Source organism: Malania oleifera, chromosome 1 (genome assembly GCF_029873635.1).
Source record: "Malania oleifera isolate guangnan ecotype guangnan chromosome 1, ASM2987363v1, whole genome shotgun sequence".
NCBI lineage: Eukaryota > Viridiplantae > Streptophyta > Magnoliopsida > Santalales > Ximeniaceae > Malania > Malania oleifera.
The window spans coordinates 56,326,673-56,351,648 of NC_080417.1; positions in this window are offsets into that span (position 1 = coordinate 56,326,673).

Consider the following 24,976-nt stretch of genomic DNA (forward strand, 5'->3'; position numbering starts at 1 on the left):
TATTTTATTTTTTTTAAATTTTATTTTTTTCCCAGTTACTACAACTTCTTTTCCCTGAGCATCTACAAAACCTGCCTCAAATGTATCTTGTGCTCCTTATAGCTCATCGAATAGATCAGTACATCATCAATAAAAACAACCACAAACTGATCTAAATATGGATGAAAAATCCTTTTCATCAAATCCATAAATATCGCAGGAGCATTCGTTAGACCAAATGGCATAACCAGGAATTCGTAATGCCCATACCTGGTCCTAAAAGCTGTCTTCGATACATCTTCTGCTCTCACCTTTACTTGATGGTAGCCTGACCTGAGGTCGATCTTAGAATATACCCATGTACCCTAGAGCTGGTCAAATAAGTCATCTATATGGGGTAGAGGATACTTGTTCTTGATAGTCACTTTATTAATTTTCCTGTAATCTATACACATCCTCATAGACCCATCCTTCTTTTTCCCAAACAGCACTAGAGCTCCCCATGGAGATACACTAGGTTGTATGAAGTCCTTTTCAAGCAAATCCTACAACTGATCTTTCAGTTCTATCAACTCTACTGGTGCCATTCGATATGGTGCTTTAGAGATCGGCATTGTACCTGGAAGTAGGTCAATACGAAAATCTACTTCACGATCAGGTGGTAGACCTGATAACTCATCTGGGAACACATCCGTAAATTCTTTCACCACAGGCGTATTGATAAGTTTCAATTCATTTTCTGACATTTCCTTCACAAAAGCCACAAATCCCAAATAGCCATTCTGGAGCAGTCTTGTCGCTTGAACAGCTGAGACCATCTGAGGTAAAGATTGCACCTGTGACCCTATAAATCTGAATTCTGGTTTCCCTGGAGGTCTGAATATCACTTCTCTAGCACGACAGTCTATAATAGCAGAATTAGCTGCTAGCCAATCCATGCCAAAGATGATGTCAAACCTGTGCATATTTAGCACCACTAAATCAGTAGATAAAATTCTCCCCTAAACATCAACTGGACAACCATGAAGCATCCTACTACATCTCAACGATGACCCGGTCGGTGTAGCCACTAATAACTCGACATCTAGTGGTTGTGTTTCAACCCCACATTTTTTAACACACCCCAAGGACACAAACGAGAGTGTGGCACTAGAATCAAAAAGCACAATAACTTTAAATGAAAACATATTAACCGTACCTGTCACCACGTCGCTGGCCGCCTTAGCATCGCCCGACGTCAAAGTGTAAACCCTGGCTAAGGCCTTATTCCTCAGCTGGCCTCCACTTGGCGCCTGGTGGCCTCCTCAAGTAGGTCTATGAGCAGGAGCAGCACCAATCTATGTCGAAAACTCCCTCATCATATGTCTTGGCTCCCCGCACCTGTAGCAAACACCTCGCCCGGCTTAACACCCCCCCAGGTGTCTCTTCTCGCAAGATGGGCAAGCTAGAGATGGCTACACACCCTGGAAACCGCGATTCCCAGTCTCCTGTCTTCTGTCTCTATAATAGTCACCTCTCTTCCACGAAGCACGACCGACTCCCTGCTGAGAACTGGAAGGTGTGGACCTTTTCTTCTGTCTCTGGTCCTCGGCTTCCAACTGATCACCAATTTATGCTATAGTGGCTCGGTCAACTAGCTCGGCGAAGTCCTGCAACTTCAGTATTGATACCTGCTTGTATATTTCTGTCCTTCGGCCTCTTTCAAACTATCGTACCTTCTTCACCTCATTTGGAATGATGTACGGGACGAAGCGAGATAGCTCAATAAACCTCGCCGTGTACTATTGCACCGACCGCTGTCCCTACTTCAGATTTAGGAACTCCTCAATCTTAGCCTCCCTAGACGAGGCTGGAAAATACCCGTCGAAGAATATTTCTTTAAACAGCTCCCACGTCATCTCCACAGGTACAATCCTCTGCTGCTTTAATAATCTCACCGCCGACCACCATCTCTCAGCCTCCCAGTTAGTTTATATGTGGCAAATAGTACCCTCTGCTCCTCTGAACACTACAGTACTGCAAACACTTTCTATATCTCTTGCACCCAGTTTTCAATGACTGCAGGATCCGTTCCCCCTGAGAAAGCTGGAGGATTCATCTTTATGAACCTCTCTATCGAGCTACCGTGGCCTGCCAATGGACCACCCTATTCCCTTGAACTCCAGGCAATTTCTGCCATAACCTGTTGTGCCACGTTGCGTAAGACGGCATCTAAATCACTACCCGCAACGCCTGAGGGTCTAGCACCCTTACTCCCATTAGCGTGAGCACTACTGCCACCAGGGTCCGTCCTGAAAAATAATAAGCTTTAATAAGAACCCCTTCACTATACATATCATCCAACTCATATAATATATTCTCCTAGTTAATTCGTTACTCCTGATCTTAATTCAATGTTCAATCCTGCAACCTAGATACCCAACCCAATGATAGTTTACCATGACTTTCCTATAATCGTCATCCCAGGAAAATCACACAAACCACCAGGGAAGTCCAGCATCTAGACTACAAAACCAGACCTCAAATCCCCTTATCCTATACTCTGGTATTATTACTGCTGCACTCTAGAGTCTACAGAACCTAGTATCCTAGGCTCTAATACAAAACTGTAACATCCTGCTTAATTTATCACATAATAAACATAAATAACAATAACATCAACTCGAACCCATGGGTAGCGAGGATAGCCTGACATAAACAGCGGAAACCTAAGCAGCAGTAAAAATAATTGACGTCCATCAAACCATTAATTACATAATACTAGAGTCTACTACATTCCCAAAATACAATATTTGAACACAATCTCCAAAACATCAAAATAACCCTAGGATCAACAACAAAATCCCATGATCCTAGATCAATGCTTACCCTTCTAGTAGGGAAGCTCAACAAGCTCAATGGAGACCCTGACCCGCCGGTCTCTCAGGGTCTCCTGAAAAATTGATTAGGTTCGAGGGTAAGACACTTCTCAGTAAGGGAAAATAAACTAAATGTAGCTATGTGGCACCATGAATATATAATGTAGTTATATATACAATACATTTCATATATGTATAAACATTCGTCATAACATACTGAATCATCATATACTTTCATATTTTTCTAGTAACTCATATCATTCATAAATTTCCCGTTATATCTGATAATACTGAAAACATACCCAAGATGAATAGCTAGCTGATGTCATGTATTACCCCCCATGACGGGTTGTGCAGCCCGAAGGCGGGACCCAACAATGGCTGGCCGACCACTGCTGAGTCAAAAATGTGTGTAAGTACAATTGGCTCGCTACACCTTGGTCTGGACTGCCAAGTGGACGTCCACTCTACTGAATCGACAATCCATCTCCCACCCCCTCGTGGGGTGGTTAGCACCAATCTGAACATAGATATATGATCTATAAGCTACGGTACCGTGCTCCCGAACTAAACTAAACTAACATCCGGGTTTTGATAACATATAATACATGATAATATAGCATCTTTCATAATATCATAAATACGGCCTCGCGCCGAACATTTCATAAATACGGCCTCATGCCGAATATTTCATAAATACGGCCTCGCACCAAACATTTCATAAATACGGCCTCGCGCCGAATATTTCATAAATATGACCTCGCGCCGAACATTTCATAAATACCATTTTGAAAATAAATTAATTATCATGTATTTTCAAAACTATAATGTACTGCATCATTTCATTATTCCTGAAAACATGCTTTACTCATAAAATCTTCCATATCATAATACTTTTCATGAAAAATAACATTCATGCCACACAAAACTGGGTAAGTCATACATTTCATTCGAAAATCATAATTCATGTACAACAGCAGTATTTTCCCAAATATGCATTTACTCCATAATATTTAAATATCGTACATATTTTTCAGAAAATCAATTTGCTTATAAATAATAGTAATTTGCATGAAAAATAACTACTTTAGTTTATTCCCTTACCTGACTACTGAGAAAACCCCTAAAAATCTCGGTTTAACACCCATAGGGTTTCCTGATCAATGCCCTAAAAACAACAACCCCCAGAACAACAACCCCCAGAATTAAACATCAGTATTTCTTCGTAAATATAATTTCCTAGAACTATGGTAAGACCAAATTTGGTTTAAAAAGCATTACCTCAACTTAGGGACGAGTTTCAACTCAGCTCCGCTGACGATCCGCTCCGGCAGATATTTAGAGAATTCTCCAGGAGCGTCGTAGTGACTTCAGATCGTCAAACCGGCAGAAATTCAGCTCGAAATCGAAGAAAGAAGGAGAGGGAAGTGAAGGGGGGAGAGAGAAGGAGTTTCTGTGCTGAATTTCATAAAAAAAACCAAGTTTTTCACTATTTATAAGGCTGGATTCATTGACGAGCCATGTCATCTCATTGACAAGTCCTTTAATAATTTTGGCGATGAAACCCACTCCTCGTCGACGAAATTCAGACTGCCCGAAACCTCTTTCGGTATTTCCTCGTTGATGAAACTTGGCTTCGTTGACGAAGTCGACTGCCTCCTTCTGTTACTATTTTCATTTCCCTTCCTCTTTATTATTTTAAATACCATTTTTATTATTTGGGTCATTACAATGTTTCTATACTATATCTATGTTCTCAAGCCATACAGAAATTTTAAAACATATTAATCATACTTGATAAACTGTATAAATCTCTATTGTGAATAATACTCTAGTAGAATATATATAATTTATACTGAAATCATACTCAAATAACCTAGCATAGCATATTTCCCTTACCTGTTTCCTGATAAAATCCCCCTACTATGACGGGTCCTAAACTCACAAGGTTCTCCACTAAACAAACTGAAAACCATATATCCGAGAATAAAATATTACTATTTCTACGTCTACAACATTTCCTACAGCGGCTAGAAAACCAAATTTTGCTTAAAAGACCTTACCTTGAATTTGAGATGAAATCCAACTTCGTCTCACTGACGATCCGCTCCAACAGACTTGGAGAGAACTTCTCCAAGAGCGTCGTGGTGGCCTCAGATCGTCGATCTGGCGACTAACGAGGCCGAAATTGAAGAAAAAATGGGAGAGGAACCATAGAGTGAGGAGAGAGAGAGAGAGAGTCTTCACTGAAATTTCTGCGTAAAAACTGAGTTTAAGCACTATTTATACTGCAGGATTCGTTGACGAGCCACGTCACCTCATCGACGAGTCCTGTAGAAAGTTCATCGACGAACCTACACCCTCTTCGACGAATTTCAGACTTCCAAAAATCCTCTCTTGGTATCTTCTTGTCGACGAGATGGGACCTCATCAATGAGATCTTGAAGAACCCTCGTCGACGAAGCCCCTATATTTATTATTTAAATACCATTATTCTTCGGGTCATTATATTCTCCCCTCCTTATAAAATTTCATCCTCGAAATTTACTATTCATATAGCTCATCATCCCTTAAAGGCAAAACGGTCTACTTATTTTATTACCTGCCCTCACTTATGGTGGAGGAATATCGTGGTTACATGGGTAGTTTTGGAAGATTACAATTATAAAAGAAAATTCCCCCAAAACCAAAATACTACCTATCCTAGACACTACATTACAATTCCACTATTTAAACAAAGTAAAATTATCACTACTTTAATTACACATCACTGCTATTACCCACTAAACAAGTGGGGGTATTTCTGTATAATTTCATCTTCAAGCTCCCACGAGGCTTCTTCTACCGCATAATTCCTCCACAGGACTTTTACTAGTGGTATTCTCTTGCTGCGCAATTCCTGTTCTTTTTTATCTAAGATTTGTACTAGAGCTTTCTTATATGCTAAATCGCCACTAAGTTCTAATTTTGCATAGCTAATGATATGGGAAGGATCTGGGATGTATTTCCTTAACATAGAAACATGCAACACGTCATGAATCCTAAATAGAGATGGCGGTAAAGTTAGCCGATAGGCAATTGACCCAATCTTCTCAAGTATCTCAAATGGGCCAGTAAACCTAGGGCTCAACTTACCCTTCTTCCCAAACCTCATGATTCCCTTCAATGGGGCTATTTTCAGAAATACATGATCACCCACTTCAATACCAGTTCCCGGAAGCGAGTATCTGCGTAACTTTTTTGCCAATTATGTGTTGCACTGATTCAATCTCGAATGAGTCGGACTTTATCGTACGCCTTTTGAACTATCTCTGGCCCCAAAACTTGCCTCTCACCTAGCTCACTCTAGTATAAAGGGGAATGACACTTCCTACCATAAAGTGTCTCATAAGGAGCCATGCCAATGCTAGCCTGGTAGCTGTTATTGTAAGAAAATTCCACCAATGACATATACTGAGTCCAGCTACCCCCAAAATCCAATACACACGCTCGCAATAAATCCTCGATTACCTGAATAGTTCTCTTTGTCTGACCATCAGTTTGAGGATGGAAAGCGGTGCTGAATGCTAGCTGAGTCCCTAGTGCCTCCTACAAACTCCTCCAGAACCGTGATGTGAAACGTGGATCACGGTCCAAGACTATGGATACTAGCACTCCATGGGGTCACAATATCCTGTATGTAAATCTCTGCTAACCTATTCATAGGGTAGCTAACCTTAATGGGCAAAAACTGTGTTGTCTTTGTCAACCTATCAACAATTACCTAGATGACATTTTGACCATATGGCGCTGGCAATAGTCCAGTAACAAAATCCATGAATATGTGGTCCCACTTCCATTCAGGAATGAAAAGTGGCTGTAATTGACCAGCTGGCCTCCGGTGCTCAGCCTTAACCTGATGGCACGTCAAACACTGTTGCACAAACTCTACTATTTCCCTCTTTATGCCATTCCACCAGAAATACTCCCGTAGATCACTATACATTTTTGTACTGCCAGGATGAACAGTATATAGAGATCTGTGTGCCTCCTCTAAAATCGTCCTCCTGATGCTGTCATCTGCAAGCACACATAATCTGGTGTGAAATCTCAAAGTCCCATCGTCAAAAATGCCGAATTCTTCTCCCTGACTGTCCTGTATTCTGGCTATCACTTCTGCCAATTCTGGATTATTCCCCTGAGCAACTTTAATCCATATAGTGTAGGATGTATAACCAAACTGGCAATAAACGCCTAAGGATTATCTGCTACTAATTCCACGTTGAGTCTTTCCAAGTCTATTAGAATTGGATGCTGAACTACTGTGGCTAACTGTGCTGTATTTCCTGATTTACGGTTCAAAGCATCAGCCACCACATTTGCTTTACTTGGGTGGTAACTGATGGTACAATCGTAATCCTTGATGAGTTCTAACCATCTCCTCTGGCGCATATTCAACCTTTCTATGTAAAGAAGTACTTTAGGCTCTTGTGATCAAAAAATATTTCACATTTCTCACTATATAAGTAATGTCTCCAGATCTTCAATGTATGTACAACCGCAGCCAATTCCAGATCGTGAGTAGGGTAGTTTTTTTCATATTCTTTCAACTACCTAGATGCCTGTGCCACCACCCTACCATGCTGCATCGGTACACAATCGAGTCCTTTCAAAGACTTGTCACTGTAAATCACATAACCATCACCTCCTGATGGAATTGTCAGTACTGGTGCAGTGACGAGCCGCTACTTTAATTTTTGGAAACTTTGCTCGCATTCTTCATCCTACACAAATCTGGCATTCATCTTGGTCAAATGTGTGAGAGGTCCTAACAAAGCCAAAAACCCTTAAACAAATCGATGGTAATAACCTGCAAGTCCCAACAAACTTCTAACTTCTTGCACGTTCTTCGGCCTGGCTTAATTCACTACCGCATCAATCTTGTCGGGATCCACTGATATACCGTCTCCTGAGATCACGTGGCCTAAAAATGCAACTTTCTCAAGCCAGAATTCAGACTTGCTAAACTTGGCATAGAGCTTTTCCTCCCTGAGTGTTTGCAGAACCTGTCTCAAATGCACCTAATGATCCTCAAAATTCCTTGAATACACCAGTATATCATCAATAAAAACTACTATAAATTGATCTAGATAATGGTGAAAAACTCTATTCATCAAGTCCATGAACACAGCTGGGGCATTCATTAGACCAAAAGGCATAACAAGAAATTCATAGTGCCCATACCTGGTCCTGAAGGCTGTCCTTGCAACGTCCTCTGCCTTTACTCTCACCTGATAATAACCTGATCTGAAGTCGATCTTGGAATATACCTAGGTACCCTGGAGCTGATAAAAAAAATAGTCACTACGGGGTAGAGGATATTTATTCTTAATAGTAACCTTGTTGATTTCTTTATAATCAATACACATCCTCAGAGACCCGTCTTTCTTCTTTACGAACAACACTGGAGCTCCCCATGGCGATACGCTGGGTCGTATAAATCCCCTATTCAGCAAGTCTTGCAACTGATTCTTCAATTCTCCCAACTCAGCTAGAGCCATATGACAAGGAACCTTAGAAATCGGTGCCATCCGTGGAGGTTAATCTATGGGAAAATCCACCTCGCATTCAGGAGGCAACCCTGGTAGCTCCTTTGGAAAAACATTTGGAAATTCTCGTACGACTGGGGTACTGTCAAGCTTCACTTCATTCTCTGACACTTCCTTTACAAAATCCATAAACCCTTGACTTCCGTCCAGGAGCAATCTACTCACCTACATTGCTGATACTAGCTGCGATCGAGCACGTACACTAGAGCCAACAAACCTGAATTCTTGCTCACCAAGGGGTTTGAAAATTACTTCCTTTTGAGAACAATCAATACTGGCGTGATTAGTTGCCAACCAATCCATACCCAGTATTACATCAAACCCACACATCTAAAAAACAATCAAGTGTGCTAGTAGCACTCTCTCCTAAATTTCTATTGGATATCCTTTGAGTACCTTTTTTCACCTCAACACTAACCCTGACGGTGTAGCTACTGACAGTTCTCTATCTAATAACTAAGTCTCACTTCCAGATAATTTAATGTATGATGCAGAGACAAAGGAATGAGTAGTACCTAAATCAAATAAAACAATAACGAAATGTGATAAAATAGTAAAAGTACCTGTCACCACATCCGCGGCAGCCTCAGCATCACCCGGTGTCAATGCGTAAACCCTCGCTAGGGGCACATTCCTTTGTTGTCCTCCATAAGGTGTCATGCCTTGAACCCGCAGATGGGTCCCAGGTGTGATTAAAGTAACCTAACCTGTCTTTGTATAACTTAAAACATACATGATACAATACAATAAGAGGGTTTGACCCAGTGGGGTACACGGATGCCCTACACACATACACATATACATCCATACTCATCAGTTACGCAGCGAAAAATCCTTCATCTATCTATATAACATACCATAACAGAGTCTGTACAAAACTAGAATACACAAACCCATACAATACTAAGGCATACAATCCCATAAATACCGTACATACTCCGGGTGTCTACAAAATCCATCACGACAACCCAGTTACAAAAACTCTTACCTAAGCAGGCACTAATGGCAGCTAACGACACCCCCCTGTTCGATCACTAGGATGCTAAATATGGCTACCTGATGGACCTGAAAACATTGTATGTACATTCGAGATGAGACACCTCTCAGTAAGGAAGAAAACAGGTTATATCAGTATGTGGCATACCAGTGTTATTTTACGTAAAACATAACACTATATAATACAATACAGTTCGAAAACATTTCCATACAGTTCCATACAATTCCAATATTTTCACAAATGCATTCCCATACATACGATACCCAAAACATATGGTCAGTGTCGTCACCCTAATACGCAACTACGCTATGAAACTCGAAACTTCAAGAGATTACATTGCCAATATAATGTAGCTCACACAAGTACACAACTACTCCATGAACTCAAGTTTCACAGCGATTACATTGCCATACACGCAACTACTCTATGAACTCAAAGCTTCACAGCGATTACATTGCCATACAGGGTGGCTCACACCCTTTAGTGACCAGCCGGATGACATAGTGATATTTCACACCCTCGGATATAGAGTCGAACACTCTCGCCCATGGTTTTCACACCAGTACATGGCATAGCGTATGGTAATTAGCCGCCACATAGCTATTTCGGTGTACGATAAGTAGCCGCCATTAGCTGATTTCACAAAAGCTGGAATCATTTTGGAGCTTATACACCTATACATATCAGCGTACGGTAATAAGCTGCCACATAGCTATTTTACAACATACTTAGAACAATTACATACAACCATACATACCACACTTATTTGGTTTACGAAAAATTATATTGTTTTCCTTTTCAAGTATACAGTTTATGCAAATATGGATAATAATCATCTCAATAATATAGTTTAAACAAAACAAACGGTTTTCCAAACAAAGCAGAGATGATACACGAAATCTCCAAATTTTCTCGAAAACTATAACCCAAAAATTCTATATTTTTACCTGATAGATTTCCCCAAATAAGTTACCAAAACATACATACGATAGTAGCCTACAAGCTTACCGATCTTGATTTCAAAAATAAACTGATATAAACTGAATCCCCTTATCTTAACCCGAATCCCAACTACGAACTCTACGGTCCCCAAAACTACAAACCAAGACTCTGAAACCTAAAAACCACAGTACAATACATGCTTATAATCCGTACTACTATACATATTCTGAATTAGAAACAAAAACCGAGTCTTACCTTGATTTTAGCACGAAACCTGAAACTGCTCGAAACGAGATTCCGAACCACTATTCTTGAAGAGAATTCTCCCCTGATCTTAGTGGTAATGTTGGATTTACGATTCAGGTAATGAACGGAGAAGAAATCGAGGAGAGAGGGAAAGAGCTCTGAATTCTAGAGAGAGAGAGAGAGAGAGGATTTCCAAAGCTTAGCCAAGAAGCAACCCCAAAATATCTTTTAAAGGCCTTTGACTTGGGTGGATTTGTCGACGAATTGGCGTCCCCGTCGACGAGTTCGCCATTACCTTTGTCGACGAGTAGGTGGCCTCGTCAATGAGCCAGATATTTCCAACTTTTCTGAACCTCTCGACATTCCCTCATTGACGAGCCTTTGAATTTCGTCAACGAGGAGCCACTAGCCTTCATTGACGAATGATGGTCTCGTTGATGAAGTTTGCATAATTACAAACATACTCTAAATTTGCAATCTCTCATTACAAACACATCCCTACTACTACATACATACACACTCTGAGGTGAAACGACGGCCATTTATACATAGCCCCTCTACGATACATACATAGTCTAAAGAAAACGGCGGCCATTTATACATAGCCCCGTTACAATACATACATACTCTAAAGAAAATGACGGCCATTTATACGCAGCCCTGTTACGATACATACATACTCCAAAGAAAACGGCAGCAATTTATACGCAGCCCCGTCATGATACATACATACATACTCTAGAGAAAACGGCGGCCATTTATATGCAGCCCCGTCATGATACATATATACATCCCCTCACTTATGGCGAAGGAATACCTTGGTTACATAAATACATGGTCTCGGGAGCTTACAATACAACAGGACTCTCCTAGAGACTAACCACCAAACACTAATACGATAACGGAGTATTAGATACATACATACATACATACATACTTATACCACTCTGCTACTTAGAACAACTGCGGATACTTTAGGCGTATTTCCGTTTCCAGTTCCCAAGAAGCTTCCTCAATCTCGTGGTTTCGCCATAATACCTTCACTAATGGTATTTCTTTGGTACGAAGCTTCTGAACTTTACAGTCCAGAACCTGAACTGGTATTTGCTCATACGCTAAAGTATCCTCAATTCCAACTCATCATAACTGATAGCATGCGATAGATCCAACAAGTACCTTCTCAACATGGATATGTGAAACACATCATGGACAATTGAGAGTGTTGGGGGTAGTGCAACTCTACAGGCTACCAGACCCACTCGCTCAATAACCTCGAATGGTCTGATGTACCTGGGGCTCAACTTGCCCTTCCTTCCGAATCTCATTACTCCCTTCATCAGAGCAATTCTAAGGAATACCTTACCCCTACCTCAAACTCCAACTCACAGTGGCGAACATCCGCGTAACTCTTTTGCTGACTCTGAGCCGATCTAATCCTTTCTCGAATCAAACGTGCCTTCTCAGATGCTTGTTATATGAGTTCAGGTCCTAAAACCTAATGTTCACCTACCTCATCCCAATACAAAGGAGATCGACACCTCCAACCATACAAAACCTCAAATGGTGCCATCCCGATACTAGCCTGGAAGCTGTTGTTATAGGCAAACTCCACTAGTGGTAGAAACTGAATCCAACTACCACTGAAGTCTAATACATAAGCCCGTAACATATCCTCCAAGATCTGTATCATCCTCTCCAACTGTCCATCAGTTTGGGGGTGGAATGTTGTACTGAAAGTAAGCTTCGTCCCCAGTGCTTCCTGCAAGCTCCTCCAAAATTGAGAAGTAAACCTCGGATCTCGATCTGAAACAATGGACACCTGTACTCTGTGCATCCTCACTATCTCATGCACATACAAGTCCGTTACCCTACTCAAAGGGTAGCTAACCTTCGTCGGTAAAAGTGAACAGATTTCGTCAACCTGTCCATGATTACCCTAATAACATTTTGCCTGTGAAGCACTGGCGAAAATTCGATAACAAATTCCATGAAGATGTGCTCCCATTTCCACATCGGAATAGGCAAAGGCTGTAACGACCCTGCCAGCCTCTAATATTCAGCTTTCACCTACTGACATGTCAGACACTGCTCCACGAACTACGCAATATCCCTCTTCATACCACTCCACTAGAAGGACTTGCACAAATCCCGATACATCTTCGTACTACTCGGTTGTACCGTACACAAAGAACGATGCGCTTCCTCCAGAATTGTCCTTCTGATCTCATTGTCGTTTGGAACACACAACTTAGTCCCAAACCTTAACACACCTTTGTTAGAGATGTTAAAATCCACATTCAAACCCTACTGCACCTTCTTCACAACCTCAGTTAACTCTGCATCACTAGCCTGCGCGGCTTTAATCCGCTCAAACAAGGTCGGTTAGATTACCAAGCTAGCAATGAAAGCCTAATGATCACCAGACACCAACTCCATGCCAAGGCTTTCCAGATCCCGTCTGACATGATGCTGAGCTACAATTGCAGGTACTGCTGCATGTTCTCACTTCCAACTCAACGCATCTGTTACCACATTAGCCTTCCCCGGGTGATAACTGATCGTTCAATCGTAGTCCTTGATCAACTCTAGCCACTGCCTCTATCTCATATTCAGCTCCTTCTACGTAAAAAAGTACTTGAGGCTTTTGTGGTCATTGAAAATCTCTCATTGAACACCGTACAGGTAGTGTCGCCAAATCTTTAGGGCATAAACTACAGCAGCCAATTCCAGATCATGCGTAGGGCAATTCTTCTCGTACTCCTTAAGTTACCAAGAAGCATAAGCTACCACCTTACCCTGTTGCATAAGCACACATCCCAAACCTTTCAGGGACGCGTCGCAATAGATCACAAAACCCCCATCCCCTAAAGGAATGGTCAATACCGGAGCAGTAACCAGCTGGTGCTTCAACTCGAGAAAGCACTGCTCACAATCATTAGTCCAGTCATACTTCACCCCCTTCTTATTCAATCATCTTAGAGGCCCAGATAATTTAAAGAAACCCTTTACAAATTGACGATAGTAACCTGCCAATCCCAGAAAACTCCGAACCTCCTGCACACTCTTCGGTCTCGCCCAGTCGACTAAAGCTTCAATTTGCTAGGATCAACTGAGATACCGCCTTTAGATACCACATGGCCTAAGAACATGACCTGATTCAACCAGAACTCACACTTCTTTAGCTTAGCATACAGTTTCCTCTCTCACAGAATCTGTAGCACCAACCTTAGACGACTTTCATGCTCCTTCGAACTCCTTGAGTATACTAGAATGTCATGGATGAACACCACTACAAACCGATCCAGGTACTCATGAAACACCCTGTTCATCAGATCCATGAACACTGTTGGTGCATTGGTCAACCCAAACGACATAACTAAGAACTCATAGTGGTCGTATCTAGTTCGGAAAGCAGTCTTCACTACATCCTCAGATTTAATCCTTACCTGATGATACCCTGACCGTAGGTTGATCTTCGAAAAGACTTGTACTCCCTGCAACTGGTCAAAGAGATCATCTATACGAGGCAACTAATAACGGTTCTTCACCGTCACCTTGTTAATCTCACGATAATCAATGCACATACGCATTAACTCGTCCTTCTTCTTCACAAAAACAACTGGAGCTCCCCAGGGCGAAACACTTGGTCGAATAAAACCCTGGTCCAGTAGTTCCTGTAACTGCTCCTTCAACTCTCGAAGTTCTGCTAGAGCCTTTCAATACGGAGCTTTAGAGATCGGTGCCTTTCCAGACAGCAACTCTATCTAAAACTCCACCTCACGATTCGGAGGTAAACAGGGTAAATCATCAGGAAACACATCCAAAAACTCATTGACCACTCGAATATCCTTGAGTCTCAACTTATCCCACGGTGGTTCCTTCACGCAAGCTAGGTACCCCTGACATCCGTCCAAGAGTAGCCTCCTCACCTACAATGCTGATAGAACCTGTGGCGTCGAATGCACACACAATCCTACGAACTTATACTCCTGCTCCCCATGAGGTCTGAACACTACTACCTTCCTACAACAATCAATCACTGCAAAATTGGAGAATAGCCAATCCATCCCCAGCATGACATCAAAACCATATATGTCATATACTACAAGGTTCACTGGTAGTAGTCTCCCCTAGATTTTCACTGGGCAGTTCCCTAACATCTTACTACAGATTGTTACACTCCCATTCAGCATAGTCACAGACAACATCTCATTCACCACATAAGTTTCAGCCTTACACAACTTCACAAACTAGCAGATATAAATGAATGGGTTGCTCCCGAATCAAATAAAACAATAGCTTTATTCGAAAGCAATAACATGGTACTAGTCACCATGTTCCCAGTGTGTTCCGCATTTGTTGGAGTTAGTGAATATACCCTCGTCGGAGCCGTTGTTTCCTGGTAGTTCCCCTGAGGCATCTGATTACTCCTATGGTTATGGCTCTATGCAGGCATATCTCTCCTCAGTGCCTGACAACTCCGTGATATGTGGCCCGGCTTGCCACAGTTGTAGCAGTTTCCCCAGAATGGCTGACATTTGCCATCGTGCCTTTTACAGCACTTGGCGCATGGTGCGGGGAATGGATCCCCTTGATAACTCTGCCGCTAGGTGTTCTACTGATAACCTGAACTGTAGCTCTTCTTCTTCTTCTACTGTCTCTGCTGAGGACCACCCTGAGGACTAGAAGATACTGGCCTCTTCCCCTAATCTTGTCCTACCTCATCTCCCCGAAGGTCAGTCTCAACTATGGTGGCTTTATCTATGACGACCCAAATATTAATGGTATTTAAATAATAAAGAGAAATGGAAATTATCAAGGCCTCATCGATGAACATAGCGGATTCGTTGATGAGGGTATAAGAGGACCTCGTCGACGAAGACAAGATTTGTCGAAGAGAAGATACCAAGAGAGGGTTTTGGGGAAGTCCAAAATTTGTCGACGAAGGTGTAGGTTCGTCGATGAACTTTATACAAGACTCGTAGACGAGGTGACGTGTCTCGTCGACGAGGTGACGTGTCTCGTCGACGAGGTGACGTGTCTCGTCGACAAATCCAATTCTATAAATATCAAAAACCCAGATTTAAACTTCAAAATTAAGGAAAATCTCTTTTTCTCTCTCTCTCTCTCTCTCTCTCTCTCTCTCCCTTTGGCTCCCTCCTCTTCTCCCTTCGATTTTGAGCCGGATTGACAATCTGAAGCCACCACAACGCTCCTGGAGAAGTTCTTTGCATATCTGCTGGAGCGGATCGTTGGTGGAACTCCATTGAAAATCATCCCTGAGTTGAGGTAAGGCTTTTTATGTCAAATTTGGTCCTACGGTAGTTATAAGAAATGATATTCGCATGAAAAAACTAAAGTTTAGTACTGGGAGTTTTCATTTTCAGGGTATTGATTAGGAAATCCTACGGGTGTGAAACCAAAATTTATAGAGGCTTTTCTCAGTAGTTAGATGAGGGAATAAACTAAAGCAATCATTTTCCCTGCAAATTAATATTATGTATGAGTAAACTTATTTTCAGGAAAGCATGTATTATATCTGCATATTACAAAGGAAATGCACGTTTGGGAAAATATTGCTATTATGTTGAAATGTATATATATATATAAGTATGAGATGCCAAAAATTATGATTTTAAGAATACAATGTATGGCTTTATGCAGCAAATGTGTGGCATAAATATTACTTTACATGAAATGTATTACAATATGACTTTATTATGAATGAAGCATGTTTTCAGGAATATGAAATGTTACAGTATAGATGATGTTGGAAATACATGATAATTGATTTCCTTTTAGAATGATATATATGAAATGATTTCGGCACGAGGCCGTATTTATGAAATGATGAAAAATGCTATAATATCATGTATTATATGTTATTAGAACCCAGATGTTAGTTTAGTTCAGTTTAGGAGCTCGGTACCGTAGCTTATAGATCAGATACCTATGATCAAATAAGTGCTAACCACCCTACGAGGGCGTGGGAGATGGACAGTCAATGTGGCTTTCAGTAGAGTGTGGACGTCCACCTTGCAGTCTGGACCACGGTGTGGTGGGCCCATCGTACTTACAGACATTTTTGACTCAGCAGTGGTCGGCCAGCCATTTTTAGGTCCCCCCTTCGGGCTGCACAACCCGTCATGGCAAGGGGGGTAATACATGACATCATCTAACTATTCATTCTGGGTGTGTTTTTAGTATTATGAGCTATAACAGACATTTCATGATGAGTATGAGTTATTAGAAAATATGAAAGTATATGATTATTCCACCATGTTATGATGTATGTTTTTAGATATATGAAATGTACTGAGTATGTATAACTGCAATAAATATTCATGTTTCCACACAACTATATTTAGTTTATTTTCCCTTACTGAGAAGTGTCTTACCCTCGAACATTAAATGATTTTTAGGAAACCCAAAGAGACCAGCGGGTCAAGGCCGCCATTGAGTGAGTTGAGCTTCCCTACTAAAAGGGTAAGTGTTGATCTAGGATTAGGAGATTTTTGTTGTATGATCCTAGGGTTATTTTGATGTTTTTGAGGTTGTACTTAAATATAGTATTTCGGTGATGTAGTGAACTCTGGTATTAGGTATATTATGTATTATATGGTTTTGAGATGTGATTTATATTTACTGCTGCTTAGTTATCCGTTGTGATTGACAGGTGTCCCCGTTACCTACGGGTTTTGGTTGACTTTTCTATATATTATGTTTCATTTTATATTAAGATTTTAAGGTCGTTATAGTTTGGTATCATAGCCTAGGATACTAGGTTATGTAGACTCTAGGGTGCATCAGTAATAATACCAGAGTATAGGATAAGGGAATTTGAGGTCTAGTTTTGTAGTCTAGATGCAAGACTTTCGTGGTGGTTTGTGTGATTTTCCTAGGGTGACGATTTCAGGAAATTCATGGTAAACTATCATCAGGTTGGGTATCTAGGTTGTAGGATTGAACCTTGAATTAAGATCAGGAGAGATGAATTAATTAGAAGAATATATTATATGAGTTGAGTGATATGTATAGTGAAGGGGTTCTGAGTTAAGTTATTTGTTTTCAGGATGGACCCTGGTGGCAGTAGTGCCCACACCAGTGGAAGTGAGGGTAGTGATCCAGATGCCGTCTTACGCAGCATGGCACAAGAGGTTATGGCAGAAATTGCCAGGAGTTCGAAGGAATAGGGTGGTCCATCGGTAGGCCACAGTAACTCGATCGAGAAATTTATAAAGATGAATCCTCCGGCTTTCTCAGGAGGAATAGATCCTGCAGTCGCTGAAAATTGGGTGCAGGAGATAGAGAAAATATTTGTAGTGTTACAGTGTTCAGAGGAGTAGAGGGTGCTGTTTTCCACTTACAGACTAACTGGGGAGGCTGGGAGATGGTGGTAGGTGGTGAGATTATTAGAGCAACAGAGGACACTATCTATGGAGATGACATGGGAGTGGTTTAAGGAGACGTTCTTCGATAGGTATTTTTCCAGCCTTATCCAGGGAAGCTAAAATTGAGGAGTTCCTGAATCTGAAGCAGGGACAGCAGATCGTACAGCAGTACGTGGCAAGGTTTATTGAATTATCTCGATTCGCCTTGTACATTATACCAGATGAAGCAAAGAAGGTACGGCAGTTTGAGAGAGGCCCGAGGAGAGAAATTTATAAGCAGGTATCGATATTGAAGTTGCAAGATTTTGCTGACCTAGTGGATAGAGCCACTATATCGGAGATTGGGAAGTAGTTGGAGGCTGAGGAGCAAAGGTAGAAGAAGAGATCCGCACCTTTCGGTTCCTAGCAAGGAGTCGACCGTGCTTTATGGAAGAGAGGTGGCTATTATAAAGATCGGAGACAAGAGACCAGGAATCGAGGTTCCAGGGTGTGCAGCCATCTCCAGCTTGCCCATCTTGCGCGAAGAGACACCTGGGGGAGTGTCGTACCGGGTGAGGTGTTTGCTACAGGTGCGGGTAGTTAGGACATATGATGAGGGAGTGTCCAACACAGATTGGTGCTACTCCTGCCCCTAGACCGGCTCGAGGAGGCTACCAGGCATCACGTGGAGGCCAACAGAGGAATATGGCCCCAGCCAGGGTTTTTGCTTTGACGCCGGGTGATGCTGAGGCTGCTGGCGACGTGGTGACAAATACGGTTAATATGTTTTCATTTAAAGTTATTACACTTTTTGATTCTGGTGCCACACACTCGTTTGTGTCCTTGGGGTGTGTTAAATTGTGTGGGGTTGAAACAAAATCAGTAGATGTCAGGTTATTAGTGGCTACACCGACTGGGTCAACTGTGAGATATAGTAGGGTACTCCGTGGTTGTCCAGTTGATCTTCAGGGGAAGATTCTATCTGCTGAGTTGGTGGTGCTGGATATGCACGGGTTTGACATCATCTTCGGCATGGATTGGCTAGTAGCTAATTCTACTATTATAGACTGTCGTGCTAAAGAAGTGATATTCAAACCTCCAAGGAAACCAGAATTCAGATTAACAGCGTCACGAGTGCAATCTTTACCTCAGATGGTCTTAGCTATTCAAGCAAGGAGGCTGCTCTAGAATGGATGTCTGGGATTTGTGGCTTTTGTGAAGGAAATGTCAAAAAATGAAGTGAAACTTACTAATAAACTAGTAGTAAAAGAATTTACAGATGTGTTCCCAGATGAATTACCAGGTTTGCCGCCTGATTGTGAGGTAAATTTCCCTATTGATCTACTTCAAAGTACAACGCCGATCTCTAAAGCACTGTACCGAGTGGCACCAGTAGAGTTGGCAGAACTGAAAAATCAGTTGTAGGATTTGCTTAATAAGGGTTTCATACGACCTAGCGTATCTCCGTGGGGAGCTCCAGTGCTGTTTGTGAAGAAGAAGGACGAGTCTATGAGGATGTGTATAGACTATAGAGAGATTAATAAAGTGACAATCAAGAACAAGTATCCTCTACCCTGAATTGACGATTTGTTTGACTAGCTCTAGGGTACACGGGTGTATTCCAAGATCGATCTCAGGTCAGGCTACCATCAGGTAAAGGTGAGAGCAGAAGATGTATTAAAGACAGCCTTCAGGACCAGATATGGACATTATGAGTTCCTTGTTATGCCATTTGGCCTGACGAATAATCCTGTAGTATTTATGGATTTGATAAATAGGATTTTTCATCCATATTTGGATCAATTTGTAGTTGTTTTTATTGATGATATATTGATCTATTCGAGGAGCTATGAGGAGCATGAGATACATTTGAGGCAGATTTTTCAGATGCTCAGGGAGAAGAAGTTGTATGCAAAATTCAGTAAATGTGACTTCTGGCTAGAGAAAGTTGTGTTTTTGGGGCATGTTATTTCAGGAGACGAAATTTCTGTAGACCAAGGAACGTACAGGAGATCAGGAGTTTCTTGGGGTTAGCCAGATATTACCGTTGTTTTGTAGAGTGATTCTCAGTTTTATCAGGGCCTCTGACATGACTGACTAGGAAAAATTCCAGATTTGAATAGAACAACAGCTGTGAACAGAGTTTTCAGGAACTGAAGCAGAGGTTAGTCACAGCGCCAGTACTAATCATCCCGTCTGAGGGTGAGGGTTATACTATTTTTAGTGATGCGTCCTTGAAGGGACTTGGCTGTGTATTGATGCAGCATGGCAGGGTAGTGGCATATGCGTCTAGATAGTTGTAAGACTATGAAAAGGACTACCCTACCCATGATCTTGAGTTGACTGCAGTGGTACATGCATTGAAAATTTGGAGGCATTATCTGTACGGTGAGCAGTGCGAGATTTTCTCCGACCATAAGAGTTTAAAGTATTTCTTCACGCAGAAGGAATTGAATATAAGGTAGAGAAGGCGGTTAGAGTTGATTAAGGATTTTCATTGTACTATCAGTTACCACCCAGGAAAGCAAATGTGGTAGCTGATGCACTAAGCAGCAAATATGGGGAATCAGCGTTGAGGACTATGGAGATCCAGCATCCGATCATAATGGATCTGGAGAGACTCAGCATCGAGTTGGTTGAGAGTGACCCATGGGTATATATCGCCAGTCTAGTGGTATAGCCTACGTCACAAGAAAGAATTAAAGCTACTCAGAAAGAAGATCCAGAATTAGTAGAGGTGATGGACAGAGTGCAGGATGGTCAGGGAGAGGAATTCTGCATTATAGATGACGGAGCTTTACGTTTCCGTTCTAGATTATGTGTTCCGGCTGATGCTGACATTAGGAGGACTATTTTGGAGGAGGCTCATAGATCTTTATATACGGTTCATACCAGTTGTACGAAAATGTATAGGGATCTGTGAGAGTTTTACTGGTGGAGTGGTATGAAGAGGGAGATTGTCGAGTATGTAGCCCAGTGCTTGACTTTCTAGTAGGTAAAAACTGAGCACCAGAGGCCAGTGGGTCAGTTGCAGCTGCTATTTATCCAAGAATGGAAGTGGGATCATATTTCCATGGACTTCATTTTAGGGTTGCCATCGAACATCGCAAGGCCAGAATGCGATTTGGGTGATAGTAGACTAGTTGACTAAGTCCGCCCATTTTCTACCTATCAAGATCAGCTATCCCCTCAGTTGATTGGAAGAGGTTTATGTCCGGAGATAGTTCGTTCTCACGGAGTGGCAGTATCCATAGTGTCAGATCGAGACCCGCGTTTCATGTTACTATTCTGAAGAAGCTTGCAGGAAGCTTTAGGGTCTCAGCAATCGTTTAACATGACATTCCATCCTCAGTCGAATGGACTGAGAGGACGATACAGATACTAGAACATATGCTCCAAGCATGTGTTTTAGATTTTGGGAGTAGTTAGACTCAGTTCATGCTGCTGGTAGAGTTCGCATATAATAATCGTTACCAGTCCAGTATTGGCATGGCACCGTTTGAGGCACTGTATGGTAGGAGATGTCGATTTTCTTTGTATTGGGACGAGATGGGTGAGCGGCGAGTTATGGGGCCAGAGCTGGTAAAATAGGCGTACGATAAAGTTCAGCTTATCTAGGATAGAATTAGTGCAGCTTAGAGCCGACATAAGAGTTATGCCGACAATCACCGCAAGAATTTGGAGTTCTATGAGGGAGATCACGTACTTTTGAAGATAGCTCCGTTAAAAGGAGTTATGAGATTTGGTAGGAAGGGTAAACTTAGCCCTAGGTTTATCGGTCCATTTGAGATTTTAGCAAAAGTGGGGCCGGTGACCTATAGGCTAGCGTTGCCACCTACACTATCCAGGATGCATGACGTATTCCATGTATCTATGTTGAGGAAATACGTCCCAGATCCTTCTCATATTATCAGCCATGGTGAGTTAGAGCTTAGTGATTCGCTAGTCTGTGAGGAGGTACTAGTGCAGATTTTGGACCAAAAGGAACAAGAACTACGTAATAAGAAGATTCCCCTGGTAAAAGTTCTATGGAGGAATCACACAGTGGAAGAGGCTTCTTGGGAACTCGAGGAACAGATCAAACAGAAATATCCGCAATTGTTCCAAGAAGTCCATATGTGATTAAGAAATGTGAGTAAATATGTAATGTTTATTTTGCAGGTACATGTAATATTCTAGTAGTAAGTGGTATTTTAATTTTGGGGGAAATTTTCTTTTGGTATATGTAATCTCCTAGGACTTAGAATATAACTACGGTATTCCTCCACCATAAGTGAGGGTAAGTAATAAAATAAGTAGACCATTTTGCCTCTATGGGATGATAGAGGGAAATATAGATAGTAAATTTCGAGGACGAAATTTTTTAAGGAGAGGAGAATGTGACGACCCGAATAATAATGGTATTTAAATAATAAAGAGGAAGGGGAAATTATCAGGGCCTCGTCAATGAACACAGGGGATTCAACGACGAGGGTATAAGAGGACCTCGTCGACGAAGACAAGATTCGTCGACGAGAAGATACCAAGAGAGGGTTTTGGGGAAGTCTAAAATTCGTCGACGAAGGTGCAGGTTCGTTGACGAACTTTCTATAGGATTCGTCGACGAATCCAATCCTATAAATATGAAAACCCCGGATTTAAACTTCAAAATTAAGGAAAATCTCACTCTCTCTCTCTCTCTCTCTCTCTCTCTCTCTCTCTCTCTTTCTCTCTCTCTCTTTGACTCCCTTCTCTTCTCCCTTTGATTTCGGGCCGGATTTTTGCCAGATCGACGATCTGAAGCTACCACGACGCTCCTAAAGAAGTTCTCTGCATATCTACCGGAGCGGATCATTAGTGGAACTCCGTTGAAAATCTTCCCTGAGTTGAGGTAAGACTTTTTATGTCGAATTTGGTCCTACTATAGTTATAGGAAATGATATTCGCATGAAAATACTGAAGTCTAGTACTGAGAGTTTTCATTTTCAAGGTATTGATTAGGAAATCTTACGGGTGTGAGACCAAAATTTATAGGGGCTTTTCTTAGTAGCCAGGTAAGGGAATAAACAAAAACAGTTATTTTCCATGCAAATTAATATTATGTATGAGTAAACTTATTTTCAGGAAAGCATGTAAATGCACGTTTGGGAAAATACTGCTATTATGTTGAAATGTATATATATAAGTATGAGATGCAAGAAATTATGATTTTAAGAATATGATGTATGGCTTTATGCAGAAAATGTGTGGCATGAATATTACTTTACGTGAAATGTATTACGATATGACTTTATTACGAATGAAGCATGTTTTTAGGAATATGAAATGTTACAGTACAAATAATGTTGGAAATACATGATAATTGATTTACTTCCAGAATGATATATATGAAATGATTTCGGCACGAGGCCATATATATATATATATATATGAAATGATTTCGGTGCGAGGCGTATATATGAAATGATTTCGGTACGAGACCGTATTTATGAAATGATTTCAGCGCAAGGCCACATTTAAGAGATGTTCGGCGCGAGACCGTATATATGGAATGATTTTGGCGTGAGGCCGTATTTATGAAATGATTATCGGCACGAGGCCATATTTATGAAATGATGAAAAATGCTATAATATCATGTATTATATGTTATCAAAACCCGAATGTTAGTTTAGTTCAGTTCAAGAGCTCGGTACCGTTGTTTATAAATCAGATATCTATGATCAGATTAGTGCTAACCACCCCACGAGGGGGTGGGAGATGGATAGTCGATGTGGCTTTCAGTAGAGTGTGGATGTCCACCTGGAAGTCTAGATTAGGGTGTGGTGGGCCCATCGTACTTACAGACATTTTTGACTCGGCAGTGATCAGCCAGCCATTGTCGGGTCCTACCTTCGGACTGCACAACCCGTCATGGGGGGGTAATACATGACATCAGCTAACTATTTATCCTGGGTGTGTTTTTAGTATTATGAGCTATAACAGACATTTCATGATGAGTATGAATTATTAGAAAATATAAAAGTATATGATTATTCCACCATGTTATGATGTATGTTTTTAGATATATGAAATGTACTGAGTATGTATAACTGCAATAAATATTCATGTTACCACACAAATGTATTTAGTTTATTTTCCCTTACTGAGAAGTGTCACACCCTTGAACATTAAATGATTTTTAGGAAACCCAGACAGATTGGCAGGTCAAGGCCGCCGTTGAGTGAGTTGAGCTTCCCTACTAGAAGGGTAAGCGTTGATCTAGGATCAGGAGATTTTTGTTATATGATCCTAGGGTTATTTTGATGTTTTGGAGGTTGTACATAAATATAGTATTTTGGTGATTCTATGGTTTTGAGAATGTGATTTATATTTACTGCTGCTTAGGTTTCCGCTGTGATTGGTAGGTGTCTCTGTTACCCATGGGTTTGGGTTGACTTTTCTATTTCTTATGTTTCATTTTATATTAAGATTTTGAGGTCGTTACATTCTCCACCCAAACAGAGAACGCACGGATCTGCAGCATCCCTACAAGACGGCAGATGTCTTTCCTCAGACCCCTTTCAAACCTGCGTGACTTCTCATGCTCATTCGAAACCAAGTACAGTGCAAATTGAGACAACTCGATAATCCTACCAGCATACCTCTGCACCATCAGAGTTCCCTGTGTCAGGCCCAAGAATTCATCGGCCTTCGCATCCTGAGTGGAGGTTGAAAAGTATCTTTCAAAAAATACCTCCTTAAAGTGGCCCCACATCATACCAGATGGACTAGCTCTTTGCCTCTCAAGCAGACTCACCACCGTCCACCAACATCCTGCCTCCCCAGTCAGCTGGAAGGTAGCGTACAAGACCTTCTGCTTCTCAGTGCAGTGGAGGACTTCCAAAACCCTCTCGGTCTTCTCTACCCAGTCCTCCGCCACTATTGGGTCAGATCCTCCTGTAAATGTCGGAGGGTGCATGCGTGTGAACCTCTCGATGGTACACCCTACATTAGTAGCAGAGCTCTCTTGTCTCCTA